Below are 7,500 nucleotides of genomic sequence, written 5' to 3' on the forward strand. Positions count from 1 at the left end.
GGTCCTGCAACTAAGGGTCACATGACATGACGTGTGCATCAAAGAACAACAATGGGTAAAAGTAAGCCATTCCTCCTTTTCCTCATATGCTACGAAGGCATGTACTGCAGCATCGGAGTACTTACTTACCATATTCAGACTAGAGCGTGGCGGAATGGCAGCAAGACGACTGAGGTCTTTCTGCTTAGTTTCGGCCGGTGTGTTTTCTTCTGTGCCTTTCACACCGACAGTGTCTGCGTGCCTGGCCAGTCCTGTTCAAAATCCCCTCACAGCCAAAGCTAGTTCACTATTTTGCCATTCAGTCGTCTCCCGTGCCGCTACCGCCCGACTACCGCCGGTTGGTCTGGAAGGACGGATCTGTTTCCATCCATTTTAGCCACCGCGGGTAAAAATAGCTTCCGTCCTGCCCCGTTCCCCCGCTCTGGTGTGAATTAGGCCTAAAAGTGGCCAATTTCTTAGATTTTTTATTGCCAGTCCTTAGTCACAATTGTGGTTTCAGCTTGGTGTGCATTTGCATACTAATTTGCACTGTAGTACTAAATCAGGCATTAGGTTCCCTGCAGGTTCCCTTAGGAGCCCTGCATATCCGGTGGGCTCAGGTGTCCTATCCACCCTATCCATGGGCAGTAGCCATGTCATTGATGATATTGGTTTACAAGAACCAAGATGAATCGCTTTGATGTGGTAATTAGTTTTTGGCCATGATTAATAGTGCCCACTTCATGGCGTATCGAATAGCAATTACTGCATAGGCAGCTCAATGAACGCCAACATGACATGTTCCAAGTCCTGGTACTTCTGTATGCAAGAAGTGTTCATTGGAATTACTGAGATATTTTCTTTTATAAGTGTTTTGTTACTGTATGTAGCCTACAGGCTACAGATGGATGTCTTTCTTTGATGAGCTGAGAGTAGCAGTGGTTACCCATTTCGGGGCTCTAGGCAACAGATAAACATGGGACCATTTTCAATTACTTTCGCTGGAATTTACCATGGTGGGGTTGGCTCTGTGGGACCCCTTACAATGGCCAAATTTAATGCAGCCTTAGGCAACTTCCTAATCTGCTTATTGGTAAAACTGACTCTGGCCGAGGTGTGTGTGTGCGTGTGCGTGTGCGTGTGCGTGTGCGTGTGCGTGTGCGTGCGTGCGTGCGTGCGTGCGTGCGTGCGTGCGTGCGTGCGTGCGTGCGTGTTTGTTTGTGTGTGCAAGTGCAAGTGTTTTTGGTGTAATCAAATGATTATTGAATGAACAAGAGCAATATTCTGCAACTAAATACAGATAAAGATCTAGATCTAGATAAGTCAGCGATGTCCCATGCAGTGATTTCTGGCTTTCACAGGGGACGAGGCTGAGTTGAAGCCGCTAAGGGGATCCAAGTCACAAGGATACCTCCAGAAGGATGACAAACCTTAAAAGGCTGAGTTAAAGTCAAGTCTTTTTTGAACAAACGCCCCCCCTGTCCTCATCAGAAGACTCGCCATCATAAGCCTGACAACGCCCCCATATTATGAAAAAATCTAACCGACTAAAGCCCCCCAATGGCAACCAAGCCCCCCAATGGCAACCCCCTCTCAGCTGTATCCTTCTGAACGCCCCCCTAGATCTCCCCAACACCCCCCGGGTGTGGTACCGCCCCCGTTGAGAAACACTACGGGGATCCAAGTCACAAGGATACCTCCAGAGGGACGACAAACCTTAAAATACAGTACATGTAGAGATCAAATTCACTCAAAATGATTGAATTGGCTTTTGGGAGGAAAAGGATCCCTTTGCTCACAGTGGTCAATATCTCTGTCTATTGTATTACTATAAATAGTGTAGCAGAGAGAGAGCTCAAATTTGGCTGGCTGTATTCGCCGGGTTAGACAGCACAGTGAGGCTCAGGAGGGCTTTGGCCCATTTTTAAACTCTGCCAATGATAGTTTCCAACGGAAGCTGTGTTTCTATTTTTTACTTTATTGCTTCAGAGCGTTGAAATTGCCTTTGGGGCAGAGGCACTGTGTTGGTGAATTGGCTCAGGGTCGGTTCTAGTCAATTTGGCACCCTAGGCAAGCATCCCTATTTGCTTTTGGTGCAAATAGAAATTGGCAAGTGTCATACAGTACATATGATAGAGCACAGCTGATCTACTACCTACATATGTACTGAGTGCAAATTAATAATTATTGTCCATATAAACCTTAATGCTTTATTTTGCTTAATGTTCTAATTCTGTGGGACTTGGCGCCCCCAAGACATTTGGCGCCCTAGGCGACCGCTTGGTCTGCCTGCCTATCGCCAGCCCTAAATTGGCTGCAGAGCAAAGATGATGAGCTGCCCAGTTGGAATTGTAAGTTTAGAGGTTTCACAATATGTGGAAATAAACGCCTATGAGAAATGATTCTACTCATAATAAACTTATAATAAATAAGCGCTTTCCAAGCGTAGTAAATATTTTAGAAAAAGACATAATCGGTACACAGATTTTCTTCACGAAAGAATGTATCATTAGGAGATGTCTGTTGTAGCAATGTTTCAATTCCCTTCAGATTTTCATCAGGCATGTTTCTTCAAGGTCTCTTTGGATGGACTCACCAAGCTAACCAGTACAACATGTTGTGTAATATTGATTTTTTTTTAAAAACAACAGTATCTATATAGCTTAATTCATAAAAGGTGCTGTTCAAAGTGCTTTAGAAGAAACAGCTTTTAAAAAGAAATGGCAAAAGAAAGACTGTACGGCCCTGGCCTCGTCTCGGAGCCCTTGCAGGGCTGGGCTCTGAGCAGAGCTGGGCTGGCCTAGGGGAGAAATGGGGCCAGGGCACTTTCGGCTCAAAGGGGCCCCTCATAACTAGTGACACAGAACTGAATCGTCGGTGGCCCCCGCACCTTCGTGGGCCCCTATTTTCAAAAATGTTAAAATTGTAAAAAATTGAATAGTAAATGTAAATGAAATTTAAATGAAATGTTACTGAAATGTAAAAAAAATTCAAATGAAATGTAAAAAAATGAAATGCAATATATATATATATAATATATATATATATATTTATTATTATTATTATTTTTCCTTTTACATTTCTGAAAAGAGTGTCCCATGAGGGTGCGGGCGGGGGCTCACCAGGAAATGCTCGCTATGCCAGATGTCCAGTCCAGCCCTGAGCCCTGGCTCTGAGCAGCAGAGAGCACCAGAGGAGAACAAGAGGTGCTTCCCCACTGGTGGTCATTAATACAGCAGGCCATGCTGATGAAGGAAGAGGGGATCAAACTCATGCTCTGCAGCCGTGGGGGTTTGTTAAAGCCTTGGGCTGCACATTAGACGGCCGAGATATGAGCAAGTCTGGAGGGATATGAACTCACAGGGCGAAATGGGCCAGCCAAAAAGCCAGCCAGCCAGGCAGCAGCAAGCGAGCATGGAGCTTATACTGTATCTCGCCAAGATGAAAGAGTGGATCCTCATTTAATTTCAGAGAGAAAGAGAGAGACGGAGATAAATACAGAGAGAGGAGAGAAACAGAGGGAGAAGAATCTGATAAGGAAAAAGAGAGGAAAGGGTTAGTAAAGAGAGATGGCAAAACTTCTAAAATGGCTTTGGCTGTATTGAAGTTGCACCCACGTCTTTTTTCTTCTATTTTTGGAGTGAAGAACACTAGCCGTTTGTCACACTGAAATGCACATCACGCCATTGACTTGTCATGTCATTATTCTCTGAATACAGTCTGGGCCTGATATTTACTGTGAATGACAGATATAAATCATTTAAAGAAAAAAAAAAGTCGATCTGTCTCTTCAACTGAGCAATTCGTCATTTTCTTCTTTTTATCTTGACGAGTCACTTTTCCAGACCGTTTGAGTTTCTTTCAATGTCTGCAAATGAAATAGCTATCAAGCGTAGCCCTCATATTCTACACAACACAGGATATTCAAAAATATGCAAGAAAAAGTTCACTTGCTCTATGAATGAGAGGATGGTGTGTGTGTGTGTGTGGGGGGGGGGGGGGGGTAATGTAGATGTAAATAAAAACAAAGGTGGCTGAATTGACTTTTAAAAATATTTTGTTAGGGCTTTTTTCCTTTATTTTTGACAGGACAGTAGAGGAGAGACAGGAAATGAGTAGAGGAGAGACAGGAAATGAGTGGGGAGAGAGAGATGGGGAAGGATCAGCAGATGACCCGGGCCAGTATTGAACCCAGGTCAAGCCATCGGCGTAGAAACCCAATACCCTCCTGTTAGGCCATGGTAGAGCCACTGTCTTGACTTTTTTAATGTGTGTGTGTGTGAAGGTTCATCTCCATCCATATGTACGTAGGTGTGTTTTTTTCCTTCTTGTTTGTTACTATCTCCTCTGTTTCCTATACCTCAAACTCATAGGAAGTTATGAATTCCCATGCTCCAGCACTCATAAGAAACTGTCATTGTTTTTACACATTCATCAGTTTGCTTAATGTTCTCAGAGTAAAGGGAACTTGATTATCCCTCCCCCCTTCACTTCATGCATAGATGCAGCAGTGTGTGTGTGTGTGTGTGTGTGCGTGTGCGTGTGTGCGTGCGTGCGTGCGTGCATGCCTGCGTGCGTGCCTGCGTGCCTGAGTGCCTGAGTGCCTGCATGCGCGTGTGTGCACGCCTGCGTGCGTGCCTGCATGCGTGTGTATGCGTCCTGTCTTTTCTCATCCACTTCTGAGGCTGAGCATGTTTTCTCCCGTCTCCCGTCCGTCATGGAGGTTGGCCACACTGATTCCTGTCTCCAGGACGCTGTACAGGCTGCACGCTCCACAGGCTCATGACACCTCTCGTGTCCTTGATGGAATGGAGAATCTGTATACAGCCTGCAGCCAGCGGCCCGCCATCCCTGCCACCACTCTGTCACTCAAAATCTTTCTGCGCATCCTGATTGTGATAGAGGACGATGCGGCAAGGGAAGGAGTGTTGGTAACTCTTTTACTACTGTATAAATTCATCAATGATGAATCGCATCATTGATTAATTACTTCACCATAAATACAGACCATAAATCAGACTTACTTATGTATCACTCCATTATTACTCATGCAGCCTTAACTAAGGTCTGATTCATTTATGATCGGAAAGATGTGGTAGGATCTTTTTCCGCAATGTTAACACGTGATTTATTAACATTTGGAACTCACACCCTTAATCAACCTTTGGCGTACCACATTTACTTAAGTGAATCCTTATCTCTCATTAATCAGACATTACTTCAAACATTATTCCGTCATTACTCATGTAACCTTATTGTAAAGTGTTACCAGAGTGTTCTTTTTGTGGTTCGGAGGTAGAGAGCGAGGGCCAGGAACCCAGGACACAGGGAGATAAGGGCACATGGTGATACAGTATATTGCATTATCATTTATATTATAGACATTACACTTCATTTTGCATGCAATTTTATCCAATGTACATTTTGTTAACGTAAAGGGTAGTCACAGGTGCCTTGCAAACCATCTTACTGTTTCTGTTATCCCAATGTATCACGATGAATAGTCATTAAAACATCAACAGTTTTTTTTTTAGATTAATTTTAATTTCACTGCATAGTGTATTTACAGTCGACTGACACTTGCAAAGCACATTCGAAATTGACACAATGATATTTCGCAACACGCACATGAAAATTTAGACAGCAGCAATGACGTGGTGGTGTTAAATAATTTATAGACTGCCAGTGGGTACCGTAAGCATATCAACGCCAAGCATCAAGCCTCATGGAGGCCAGTCTGGCGCATTACTCCTGCACCATTTACGCACAGCGTTGCTCCCTGCAGGCACATGAAATAGCAGCAGCAGGAGGCAGGCTGGTGTTTACCACTGTGCGGTGAGTATGGTGTCGTGCACGACTCCGTATGGAGACAATTGAGATGTGAGATCCACCTGTACTGAAAAGCACCAACAGAGACAGACCAGCACTGTGCGGTGAGTATGGTGTGCAGGGATGCCGACATGGGGGGACAAAGGGGCCAGTTGTCCCCGGGCCCAGGGAGATAGGGGACCCAGAATTGGGTCCTCAACTGTTTGTATTGGGCTGGGGGGGCCCTTTCAGACGATTTTGTCCTGGGTCCGGCAAAAGTTGGCAGTGGCCCTGGCATTGAGTACAGTGTGCACGACTCCGCATGAAGCCAATTGAGATGTGAGATCCACCTGTACTAAAAAGCACCAACAGAGACAGACCAGCACCCGAGAGTTGATAATGTAAAAGGAGATTGTAGTAGACTCTCTGCCAAGCTTTGATCAGGACAATATCCACCCCAACCGTTCATTTTTATTGTATAAAATCAAAATGAAATGTTAAATATTAGTAGCAGGAGCCCTGCCGTGGCCTAAAGGTAGGGCACTGGGCTACTATGCCGGCGACCCGTGTTCGATTCTGGACCGGGTCCTTTGCCAAACATTCTCCGACTCCCTCTCGCCACTCGTTTCCTGCCAGGTCCCTCACTGTCCTGTCAAAAATAAACTAATAAAAGAACAAACAATATTTTAAAATATATGTATATAGTAGTAGTAGGGAGTGCCTAAAATATTGGGTGTGACTACAGTCTGTTTACAAAACTTACACCCTTGCTCTTATGAACCACCCTCCTGGGCCTCACTCATTATGGGTTGCCAACCGCAGCAATGAAGGAGCATGGTGTGGTGGTGTTATTGTGGTTTGCCAACCGCAGCAATGAAGGAGCATGGTGTGGTGGTGTTATTGTGGGTTGCCAACCGCAGCAATGAAGGATCATGGTGTGGTGGTGTTATCTGGGGTAAATGAAGTGAGTGTTGAAGGATGCGGGCAGCGGGTGGGGTGCCCTCAATTATCAGGTGATGTGAGTGAGCATGAATAATAGAGGAGAAGCAGCAGGCTTGAGTTGGTGTCCTCTTGCTAATGAGGGTGCATCTCACCTCATCACCCATCCCTGTGGCCCCCATGCCTTACTACAGCCAGGGCTGGCCTGGCACCAAAAAAACAACGAGCCAGGCATTTTTTGGCCTTAGAGTGTCCCCTCACACATACAAGACATTTTTGTACTATATGCTACAAGGACTAACCAAAATCCTGATTTGTGACACCCAATGTTGAGAGACAAAGTCTGCAAATAGACTTATTTTTTGAAATTGGGTGTGCTGAATTCAAATCTGCCACATGCCGAGCTCTATCTGGCCTCTGTTGACCTCTAGAGGTCATTGAACTTAACTAAGGGGCTCGCGCATGCACACTTTGCCATTTCAATGCATTCTGGTTATATTGACAACCGACTTTGTCTCACAAATGCCTTAAACTCCTTAAATAAAGCCTTTTTTAAATTATGTTCCTAGTCTATACTTCTACATACTATCTGTTCTGAAGATGGACCAATGGGCCACCCCCTTTACGCTGTTGGCCAGTCCCTATGAACAAAACATGAACAAACAAACAAAAAACAACAGCACCAATCCTTGGGGACTGTCAGTCCACCAGGAAAATGTCCTGTATGCCAGATTACCAGTCCAGGCTGGATTATAGCCTACAGCTCCTCTGGAG

Source organism: Engraulis encrasicolus, chromosome 3 (assembly GCF_034702125.1).
Source record: "Engraulis encrasicolus isolate BLACKSEA-1 chromosome 3, IST_EnEncr_1.0, whole genome shotgun sequence".
In the NCBI taxonomy this organism is placed as follows: domain Eukaryota; kingdom Metazoa; phylum Chordata; class Actinopteri; order Clupeiformes; family Engraulidae; genus Engraulis; species Engraulis encrasicolus.